Here is a 12,165-nt window from a genome sequence, read left to right on the forward strand (position 1 = left end):
TGGCAGCAGCAGCCTTTCCCCACCTTCTAACCTCTGACAGTTCCAAGGTCACCGAGCCTGATCCCAAGCTCTCACAGCTGAGGCAGCAAAATTCAGTCTTGCCAGCCCTGCTGAGAAGTCTTGCTCCACCTCTGACCCCACTACTCTTAGTTCTTCTTCCTCTTATATGTGGTTCTCCTGTGGTTCCCTACAAGGTGTGTGGAGCAAGGAACAGAGTCCCCAGGAGTTAGATATGCCTGTGTTTGTCCAGTCATGGAAGAGAATCACAGGATGGAATAGACATATAGGGGAAAAACAGCCAACAAAAAAAAGCCCATGTCTTCAAAATCATTTAATCCTCCAAGGCTGCAAGTTCCAAAAAAATCAAGTGTGATCTAAACAGTCATATAGAATATAATCAGTACAAACTAACACCTACTTCCTTTGTCTGTACAAAGCAAAAAAGGCAGTGATAATCACTCTATTTGATTCCATGATCTGATTCCTGTGTTACCTTATTTCTCAGAGACTGCAGCTCTGCGTACCACAACACGCCTGTCAAGATGTGGATTTACAGGTTACACTGTAGAAGAACCTGCTGGTTTTCAGCTCCAATCGACATCTGCTTGTCAGTACATGCCTGACAGAGTTGCAGTCCAGATTAGGAAACATTTGTTTATGCCCCAAAATCCCCAACATATTTTTCCAGCTATGCTCCCAGTGCTGAGCTCCATGCCACTCCAGCTCTCTGGTAGTCAGCTCTCACACTGCTTCCTAGTATAAAATTGATTAGAAGCAGCGTGAAATACTATCAAGCTGACCCTCGGGAGGCTGGGCCCAAAAATAACAGATGGGAAAAGTGGCCTTTTGATTAAACTTTCAATTGCCAAAAACTGTACATTTCCCCTCACCGTGCATGTGCCCACACGTTGTAACTCGAGAGAAGTCTATGCGAGCTGCAGAAACAGTGAGCTTAGAACAGACCTATTCTTAACAACATCGGTGTTGCTGAAGTCAGCAGGACACTGCCCATCAGCTTCAGCAGTGGCAGGAAAGGGGTCCTTTGTTCCACTTTTTATTTCACATCTCTCTCTTCCTGGTGTCGCTCAGCTGATCCCGGGGAGAGGATGCGAAAGTAACCAGAGCAGGCCCAGGCTGGCTGCCCGTGACACAAGAGCTGCTGGAGGGGGGGGTGGCAGCTGCTTGGGAAAGCCATGCAGATTTTCAGGCATTCTGAAAGGCCCAGGCCAGGGTGCTTTTGGGGTGGTGCTGGGTAAGTGCAGTTCATACCTTTCCAAGGTCAAAAAATTACCAAAAAGCTCTTCTGGTGAAATCTGAGAGACCCAGGTCCCACTGCGAGGAGACAAAGGAGCTACAAAGGATTTTGGTGGGAAGAAAAATGACAAAGAAAGCAGCACATCTTCATGTACGCCTATACTGATATGAACCTCTGATAATACAAATCTGATTTACATATTCATATATTTATATGCCTGACTGTTCCCATTTCAAAGAGTCTTATTACCCAAATTGCGGCAGAATAGCCAGATGTAAAGGAATGAGGGAAGGACAGAATAGCAGACCTTGGAACCTGAATTTCCAGGCCTCAGTAGCTTTGCCACAGTCTCGTTTGCATAGGTTTTTCACTCTATTCTAGAAGTGCCAGTTTACTTTGAGCCACTCATACATAGAGCATCTATGGTAGAGATTAGTAACAGAGCAGCTTGACTAGGGATTAAAACACAAATGTTTATGTCTTCAGGCCCAACATTTAGAGCTCAGCCCTCATCCATGCTAAACTGGCCATATCTAGTGGCAGGCCATGAGCTGCTGGCGTTTTGAGAACAATATATATCAAAATTGATCACTGCTTTCCTGGACAGTTCAGTGCTGTCCAGACCTGCCTCTGGGGCTGGGCCTCGGCCACAGCAGGACCCTGTGGTCACTTTTTTGCATATCAAGAGAGCTACAATCAGTTTGAAACTGGTTGTAAGGCCTACAGATGAATGACAAGAGCCGGGCATTGTAACAAGTAATGATCACTATTATTCTGAAAACAGAGCTTGAGAGGAGCTGGTAAGAGCTTACAGGATGGAGAATGATACACATTTATCTTACCTCCTCTCATTCACACTTCTCTCTTTTCAGTGGCTTCAAGGACCTTTATGTCCCAACCCCAGCTGTAGTTCCTCAAAATTTGAGGAGGGCAGCTCCACTGCAACACCCTCACATCCTTCTACACTCATTTACTCTCTTTTCCCACCGTGTTCAACCACTGAGTTTGCAATATGTACTATTAAAAAAAAGTTTCCAAAATACTTATCTAGTAATTCTCAAGGATTACCACGTCCATTATGGCAAGGGTATTTGGGAAGCAATGGAAAGGAAGAAGAAAAGTCACGTGTGTTTGGTAGGGCACATCTATCTTGAGCAGGGAGTTGGGATTCAGTCAGGGCAGCACGGTGTACCTATGTGGAGCCTGCACACCCACAGCAATTTAAGGTAATATTTTGGTCACCAGGTGGAGACCCCAAGTACACAGTGGTTTAAGATCAGATTTGTGAGAGGCAGAAATTGGAATCGCATTCTAGGCCTGTTGTTTAACATTCTATGTATGCGAGATAGAGAACGAAAGAATAAGAATTATCTTTAAATCCCTGCTAAATCATGCCCTGCTTTCTCAAGGCAACCTCGAGCTTTAGTAGTTCAGACAGATTCTCTAGCTGACAATTAATATTAATGGGTAGATTTCACAATGTGGCATTATCACACTGTGCGATGGGTGGGCATACCATCTGGGTTTTGGCAGGTATTAGATGTAATCAAAGGGATTACTTGGCTCAGGAAGAAATAGAAAACCTTGGGTTTGTTTAGGCTTTTTCTTCTTTTGTTTGGATGCAGCTCTAGGTGCACTTAGCTATTTTCGCCTTGTCCTTTGTTTCTTGTGATGAACGCTTCCGAGTTTACACCGGGAACGAGAGCCAGATAGCCAGCACATTGTGTTAGTGGGAGTGAGGACCGATTTGCTTGAGAGCTCCCTCTTTCTCATGCATTGTTGTTTCGGGATCGATTGGCAGCTCGTTTAGGGGTCCGCTGCTGCCTTTTGGAAGGTTAAGCTGCGAATATAAACTGTGAAGGAATTAAAGGCAAAATATATTTGGATAATCAACCAATCGGACCCTTTTCAAGATAAAAGCTGAAGAAATCAGGTATATGAACAGATGCACGCATAGGACTTTGTCCTCATGTTCCCACAAAGCAAATACTAAGTGCCAACTTTCCGGGGGGAGGGGGAAAGGAAATTCCCCTCCTTCCCTTTTCCTCCTCCCAACCCAGCCACAAACAAGCCCCCAAGCATCAGCAACACTAAAGGGATGAGATTAAGTTTTAAACTTTGGGAAAGCTATTGATTTGGCAGCCTGTCTGTGCCCCAGCTGATTGTAACTAAGTAATCCTCATCAATCTGTGGTAATGCAGGACCATGTTTATTGCTGTAGTAGTTAAGTTGTTGTTAATTTTACACTAAACGGTTGTTATGATGATGAATGAGTAGCTCGGGCTGCCACCCAGGGGACTTCAGCCCGTACAACCGACAAAAGGGAGATCGCAGAGGGAAGATCAGGAAAAAGCCAGAGCGCCCACCCGAGAAGTTTTTGGGGAAACTTAAAAAAAAAAAAAAAAAAAAAAAAAAAAAAAGGAAAAAGGCAGAAGCTGATCTTCAGGTTCGTATTTGAATTTGGACGCTGTGGGGTAAAAGGTGCTGCTTAAGTGTAATTGCAATTCTTTTACATACTGGCTGGGATCAAAGAGGGGAACGAAAGAACAAGTGATTTCCCTCCCCGGCCCGGCAAAGCAACTGATGGGATCCCTCCCAAAAGCATCGAGCTCATTAGCTCTTAGGGAAAAAAAAAAAAAAAAAAAAAGAAAAAGGAAAAGGAAAAAGAAACAATTCACTCCCTCCCGGGGTTTTCCTGCAACAGCAATGTTCGATAATGTAAACCGTAGGCGTGAATCAGCGGGCAGCCTCCTTCACTGGTAGCCCCTTCCCGGCCGGAGTTCCGCGTCCCCCTCTCCAGCCCAAGGTCCCATGTACTCCTGCCCTGCCCGGTACCTGGCCGGGGCTCCACGTCCCCGCCCAGCCCGGTGCCATCCCAGAGCCCCGTGTCCCTCTCCACCGCAGGGTCCCGCGCCCCCTGTGCCAGCCCGGAGCGCCGTGCCCCCCGCCCATGCGGTGCCAGCCCGGGGCGGTGCCGGGCGGCAGCACTGCCTTTGTCCCGCTGCCACCGCCGCGTCCGCGGGCGGGCGGCGCCCCCGTGCGGCCTCAGCGCGGCTCTGCGGCCCCGCTCCCGCCGTGCCCCGGGATGCTCGCCCGACCCCGCAGCGGCGGGGGCGCCTGCCCGAAAATAACACCTCGCCTTGGGTTTTCCTCGCTGGGGGATGACACCGGTGGGTTGCCAAGCTCAGCGGTGCTGGGAAGAAGTGCCCAAAGTCATAATCGCCCGGAGGAAGATGGGCATGGAACTGTCAGAGCAAGTCCAGAGGAAGGCAACAAAGATGATTAAGGAACTGGAGTACCTCTTTCGCAAAGAAAAGCTGAGGGAGTTGGGCCTGTTCTGCCTCAAGAAAAGACAACTTAAAGGGAACCTCATCAGTATGTATAAATATCTAAAATGAGGGTGCTGAGAAGATGAAGCCAGACTCTTCTTGGTGGTGCCAACCAACAGGACAAGAGGCAACAGGCAGAAACTGATGTCCAGGAAGTTCCACCTAAATATGACGAAGAACTTTACTGTTTGTGTGACTGAGCACTGGAAGAGATGCCCATAGAGGGTGTGGAGTCTCCCTCACTGGAGATATTCCAGAACTTTCTGGACACAATCCTGTGCCACATGCTCTGGGATGACCCTGCTTGAGCAGGGAGGTTGGACCACATGCCTCTCTGTGGTCCCTCCCATCCTGACCAGTTCTGTGCTTCTATGCCTCCCTCCATCATTCACTAAAGGCCTGCAGAAGGAGAGGCTCCAACAGGCCACAGAAGAGTTACAAGAGTACAGCCACATCTCTGGGTCAGAGCTCAGTGTATCAGTGGGACAGCAGAGGAACCTCACTCAAGAATGAGAAACTAGATTTGTTCTCACAAACAAGAAAATAGTTGTAATCCAGGCTGTTACTTCCAAATAACTGCCAAACATGGGAATGCCAATAAAGGATGTAATCAGAAGGTAGTAATAAGTATTGTCTTCCATCCCCACACTCTAGAGATGGAAAAATGTACTAACCAGACGTCCCAAGCACAACAAAAGCAGACCTGAAGGGCTAAAGCTCAAGAGAGATTTCAGCTACTTTAGGAGATTATTCTAAAGAGATCTCACAAAGCCAGTAAAGGATAAAATACTATCTGTGTATCTACTGCAAAGAATACTGCATCTGCAGTACACCAAATGGTGCTTTTCCCTGCCATGATAGCAACTCCATAGGTCAGATTCAGCACGAGCAGGAGTCACCCAGTTCTGAGTGGTGTCCCACAGCAGTGTGGGACTGCTGGAATCACAGTAAATAGCTCTATTGCCAGGTGAGAGCCAGTGTTCAAACACCAGGAAAGCAGCTCAAGCCCATGAGAGTCAGAGGGGGCCAGAAGACAGGATTTCAACTTGCTCTGGCCTTGGCCCAACTCCAGACAACCCTGGGCTCACTCAGTAAAGCTCCTTGGGCTTTTCTGAGAGATCAGAGCTGGGCAGCAAATGGTTCAGGTTACACTACAACATGGACACCTGCCCTAGAGCCTGACTTATCTGGATGAAGGCCAGATGTGGCCAAGTTGCCTAATGAGTCCTCAAGAGCTATTCTCAAGATGTTAAAGTCTTTGTTTCCGTATCACACGAAATAACACGTGAAGCACTGCTGGCATGTTAAACAATTGCACCATTAATTGTGAGAACCTTTGGCCATGCCACCCATCCTGCTTTTTCATGGTCATTAGCATCTCCAGACTCTTAGCCTAGTAAGACAACAATCCCTCTCCAACCTCTTTGCAACTCAAACAGGACTATCACATGAGTGCTCCAAGGGCTGGGAGATTCCTTAAACCATATCTGGTTATCATATACTTTCCACACCTATAGTGAGCACTAAATCTGGCATATCATTCAAAGCATCACCATGGTAACCCTCCCCAGATGCTGCCAGCCAGCCCCGTGCTGAGACATAGGCAGCATGGGACTCTCTCAAGAAACCCAACACAAAAAAGTTCTAGATGGCTCTGGAAGCTCAACTTCCCATCACTAATCACTTGCAAATCCAACCAGTGTCCATACTGAGTAGGTGAGACCCACCTGTCTGGGATACAGAGATGCCTGTTACATCATCACAAGTACCAGATAAGTAAAACACTCCATCTCAACTTCAATGCCACTGTCCAGCCAGCACCACCAAAACCCCACCATAAATCTGGACTGCAAACAGTAGATGATCTTGTATGCTCTTAAAATTTACATAAAACAACAGAATATGCCATTCTCCAGGAGAGCAGCAAGAAATATTGTGCTTATGTTGTTTCAGACACTTAATTCTTCCTGGACTTCACTGTTGTGCTCACAATACCTCACAAATGGCAGCAGTTCACCCTTAGGCTGTGCCATACAGTCTCGGCCACCTGCCTGGCTCCACCTGCCAGCTTTATCTCAGAGCAGGAGAGGACATGTGACAGGCAACCTTCGAACTCTTATTTCAGTCAGAAATAAGGCCTCATCTCATCAGGTGCCAAGCAAAAAGACAACTTCTGCCACAAACTGCTTGTGTTCCCAAGGCAGTGGCCAATATTTACATCCTGTTATGATTAGCAGCAATTGGACTATTGAAAACAGACCAGTGTATCAGCACTCCTTAAAAGTAATGGGCAATAAACAAAATAAATGAATGCCAGTTCTTCCTTATTGACATGGCTGTACCTGTTCCATGCATGCTGCTCCTACCTTCCATTCCAAGGGGAATGCAGCTCCTGTGCCACGTCAGATCTCGTGGCACCCTAAACTGTAAGGGGACATGCAGAGCAATAATCTCTGAATATATTCAATCATCCAGCACTGGTGCTATTATTGCAAGCAGCAGCAGCATGGGCTGGAGCACACAGTATTCAAGTCTTCCCACCAATCTGCGACTGCTTTTCAGCATTGCTTTGAGCAATTCACTCAGCCAACTTCATTTATTTCCCCCTCCCCAAGTGACATGTTCCATGTATGAAGCCAAAGGTCCCAATTCATGGCTACCTTAGTGCAGGATAGTGCTCCCCACAGGATTATCCCCTGTGCATATGGATCCATGTTCCCACGCGAGATTGAGCCTTTTGCCAAGGTCTCATGTCAGTGACTGGCAGGAAGAAGAGGCCACTGGGTGGTCCTACCCCTAAATTATTTGCTGACTGCTTCTCTAGGGACCATGGCAACTGTGGCACAGACAAGAGAATCCCTAAGGACAGCACTGAACTGGGTCACAGCCAGCCACTTGCAGAAGAAAAAGGGAGATGTCCTCGTGTTGGCATGGGGATGAGGTGCCATCCCTCTTCTGTAGGGGCCAGAACCATCTCTAGTCTCAACAATCTACACTCTAAATTAAGGGCTACTACCCATGAGAAGAAAGGAAAAATAAAAGGAAGCAGCAGCAATACGAAGAGACTAGGCATGTGTTCCTGGCTCACTTGCTCTTAATGGAGATAACAATGCTTCACTCCTTGACAGCAAAGCAGGGAGACTTAATGCATGGAAGTTTGCCAAGTAAATTGAGATCTTTGTACAATAGGCACTTTCGACATGCACAACTCCTGGCTTATTAAAGCAAAACAAAAGCCGCTCACCTTGAGGAGTGTTTAGAAATTAGGAGTCACAGTTCCCTGTGGCAGAACGCTCCACAGGATTATTTAAGCTTGTGCACATCCAAACAGCAATGCTTGACTAGTTAAATATCTAACAGCAAGGTAGAAAACAGCAAAGAAGACACAGGACAGCTCTGTCTCTTCCACACAATTTCCCTGGCACTCTCCAGGGCCCTACTCTGCTCCCTTTGAGCAATGTCTGAGTTTCAAACAAGGCATTGCATCGTGACCTGATCATATCCTTACATCCAGTATAAATGTACATATGAGAGAAGGGGGGTTGCATGTAAGTGGCCTATTTAGAAAGGTCCCAGAATACTTTTTGTGCAATTTTCTCCTCAGTTCCCCATCCATCCCTCCCTGCTGAAGTGGCAGGTAACCTGAGCAAGAGCAGCATGTGAATTGATTTGGAGGCGATCAGTGCATCGGTGTTCAGCTCTGGCCAGTTGCCGTGTCATTGATTGCCTCAGGATCGATTTCACACCATTCCCACTCACCTGCCAAGTCAGATGGAGAGGGAACAATGAAGTGAAAAGAAAATTATGTATTTGTAGTAGACACTTTCAGCTCTCTCCACATTCTCCCTCAGGAGAAGTTAAGGGACCTGGACTGATTTCAGTGCTACTTTTAGCAAGTGTTAGGAGAGAAGTCAGTACAAAAAAGGGGACAGCAGGGATGACCCTCTTCCCCTGTTCCCTTTGACAAGAACCACCTACAGCATAAAAGAAACTAATATTTGTGCCTGTAACAGAGGCAGAGATAAAGCAGGACAGAGTTTTGGCTGATAAATAAATCTTTTACTGTATGGTCTTGTGCACCAGCCACAGATGATACAGTTTTCTATTTGGTTACACCTCATCTAAAAGGGGGACTAGAGGTCTCCAACACAAGCATTTCAGATATCTACTATACCAGTGGCAATGATATTTCTCTTGTATCACTCTAAAATTCTCTAATACTGGATAACTCCAGCTTAAACATATCCCATTTCTATTGTCCTTGTTTCTTTCTTCTTCAAACACAAAATAGCATTTAACTGATTCACTACCTTCATTCCCAAAACCCTACACTGATTGCAGCAACATTTTTCCAAAAATCACTCCAGAAAACTCACTCCCATTATGGGCAATAGCCAGTGACTCTCAGAAGACCTGGTTTCATATATCACTTTCAAAAATGGGTGTTAGGCTCCTAAATCGCTTGGAATGCACTACATGTGACACTGAGCTGAAAAGGAAGACCCGATGCCAGAGGACAGAAGCAATGTGTAAATGAGGGAAAACACCATTCTGGGCTATTACACAAGATGCTTCGAAAGCAAACTCAGACTCAGAAAATTCCTAAACCGCAGACTGCTGAAAGTAGGAAATTATAATCCAGCCAGTGTTCCACTCTACTTGTCACATTTTATCTTTTCTCTCCTATGCATCTACTACTGGTCATCTAGAGTGTAAAAAACGTGTTAGAAAGGAGCTTGGTTTGACATTGGAGAGACATTTCTATGCTCTTGTCTATTGGGAAATTTAATTTTCACAACATGTGTCAAATAGGTGTTATTTTACCTTCCTAAAGAGTTTGCAGAAACAGGCAGAGTAATTAAGGGTTACAGTTGCAGATACCATCACTATTATAGTTATTACACAATACAGTCATACTGTTACAGTCACTTCAGCGTTGTGTTCCCCTGGTTTTGGTTTTATCAGCTGGAGACGCTTTCTAATTTCAGGTACATCACAGGCTTGTAGTGAATTTGGGTCTAAATGGCCATCTGTTTAAGAGTTCTGGGTAACCTTTACTTTGTTATCCTATTTTCAGAAGAACTCAGCTTACCTTTAAGCACTGCCAAAAAAAACAACCTGATGCCATAAAGTGATCAGCAATTTACAGGGCCTTTTGGGTGATACAGCCTGCAGAATGAAGAGTAACTTGAAAAAAATGCAGAGCTATTCGATGTTCTGTAAAGGTCTTGCCCTCAGGATCCCAGCCTATTTATGAATATTTTTCTCTCCCGTTTACAGAGATGTAGATAATATAGAGAATTTAAATAGTAAGATGGAGGTATCAATACCTACACGCAGGTGTCCACATTTAGTCAAGTGACTCCCATCCTTTTGTGCTCTCCTAAAGTAATTTGTTTCAGAGAATAAAACATTCATCATCTATTTCCAGGCAACGTGTCACAATAACCCTTATCTCTGCCCACCTTCTCTCTTCAGGCACTTCTTGATCTCTTCCTCCCCATGCAGATTATGAAAGTAATGTTCCTTTTGTCTGGGCCTTTTGCCCCAGCCATTTTACTCTGTGCTTTGAATTCCTCTAACATCCTCCCGTGTGTCATCACATCATCTTCAGATGCCTTGTTCTGAGCTTCTAACTTCCCCTCTCTGCTCATCCATCCTCATTTCCTACTACTCAGCCCCAGCACCCACAGTTCTGTTACTCAACCATCATCAGCCTCGCACACAGAAAACTCCATATGACCAAAGGTCCCCTCTCACCTTTGCCTGCTCCAAACAACATAACACAGGACTCATTGCTTTTGTGATATCCGTGAGAAATTGATAACAAAGCTGATAATGAAAATGTTATTGACTATTTTTACAATCAGTCCATATTACAAAGTTTATTAACTGCAGGTAAAACAAAGAGCAACTGGACATGGTGGTAAATTATTCTGAAGGTTTAATTTTTCAGAGCTAAGAAACAAAACTGTGCTAAGTATCTATGGTCTGAAAAATTAAGCTTTTCAAGAAAAATACATCTGGATACCAAAGACATCTGAGATGACCCCACAATGGCACAAGTGATTTTGAAAGTCTGTTACAGAAATTATTTTTTAAAAGAGGAAGAAACAAAAAGAAAAATTCACTTCAGGTACAACCTTTACTCCAATGCTTATGTGTCATTTATGACTACTGGATTGAGTTGCAGACACATGCAGTAGGAATGAATAAATCCTGAAAGTTAGCTTATCAAAAATAGATTGCCAAGTCATGATTTCAGCTTTCCTCAGTTCCAGCGGATTGCCAAGTATCCCCTGGGTTTTTACTGAAATTTGGAGAAGAAACTTGTGAAGAATAACTGACCTGAAGACAAAGAAGACTTTAGAGGAGGCTGGAAGACAAGGAGCATTTTGAAGATGGATTCCGATAGAAAATCCCCAAAGACAGCTGGCTCAGAAGGTGAAGTGTGGTCAGCACGTTTCTCCACAACAGGATGCTGCTGCATGCACCAACTGGCACGCAACTTCCTTTATCCTGACAGCTGCTGGATGCTGATATAGATACATATTTAATGTTTTCCTCAGTCCAGCATACTAATGCTAGGCCTTACTCAGCCTTTTGCTAGAGGTTCAGCAGAGGTACTTACCTAGAAATCTTAAAAGTCCCCTCTGAATCCAGGTTTAGAAATACAACCCCAGTCCTGCTGTGAACACAGTGATGTTAAGAATGTGCAGTCACACCACACTTAAAATTGTGGGGCTTCTCCACTGACACATTGTGTAGTGGAGCAGCACACTGAGCACTGACGCAAGTGTCAAATTAGTAAGTGTTCTGCATAAGCTTCCTCCATGGCTCATACTAGACCTGATATTTTGGTGTATTTTAGGTGCTCTACAGAACTGCTATTTATAGAGTCAAGGTTCCAATAAATGCTCTGTACCATAAGCTTTTGTTTCCTGCCTGAGAAAAGAGGTAGTCCTTCCAAAATGAAAAAGTAACTATGACATTCTGAGCTTGAACTCTGGAACAGAAAATAGTTCATTTACAAAGAACCAATCCCATCACACGCAGTTGCTTTGAACTCTGTTCTTAATACAGCTCAGTGTAAAATACATCAATTCTGTCAAAGAGAAAAAAGCAAACATGGCTGGGTGAATCATGATGGGTTGTGAAACTGAGGGAGCTTGTGCTGTCCCTCAGGATAAATTTTCATTGATCTCCCCCTTCATTCTGGTCATCTCCTGAGGGAAGCAGATTGTGACGAGCTAGAAGACTCCAAAAATCAGAAGCTTCTTACACATTCCTTGTCTTGAGCAGGGAAAAGACGGTAAGAAATCTTGTCTCCTCCCTCATAGTAAAAACATGCAGCCTGGTGGCCCCCTCTGTGTTATCTCATATCAAGCTGACTTGGAACACACCAGGACATCAGAATGAAATTCCTGAGTCCTTCTACTGCTTCCATGCTGGCTTGTTTCTCAATGCTCTTTGTAAAACTACTCTGCAGATAATCTAGTGGAAAAACAGCTTGAAGCAAATAATTGCAGGGGCTGGGAAGGAAGGGATGGCGTTGCAGGGAGAGGAAGTAAGCTCTCCCTT

The 12,165-nt window shown here is 45.0% G+C and overlaps 1 protein-coding gene across 10 annotated transcripts in view; it reads right to left on the bottom strand.

The window, feature by feature from the left end:
* Positions 1 to 12,165, bottom strand: part of BCL11A (BCL11 transcription factor A) — a 142,513-nt gene that overhangs the window by 95,601 nt on the left and 34,747 nt on the right. The gene's annotated exons all lie outside the window — the stretch shown is intronic.

This window comes from Lichenostomus cassidix, chromosome 3 (assembly GCF_008360975.1).
Source record: "Lichenostomus cassidix isolate B80296 chromosome 3, HeHo_3.0, whole genome shotgun sequence".
Classification (NCBI taxonomy): domain Eukaryota; kingdom Metazoa; phylum Chordata; class Aves; order Passeriformes; family Meliphagidae; genus Lichenostomus; species Lichenostomus cassidix.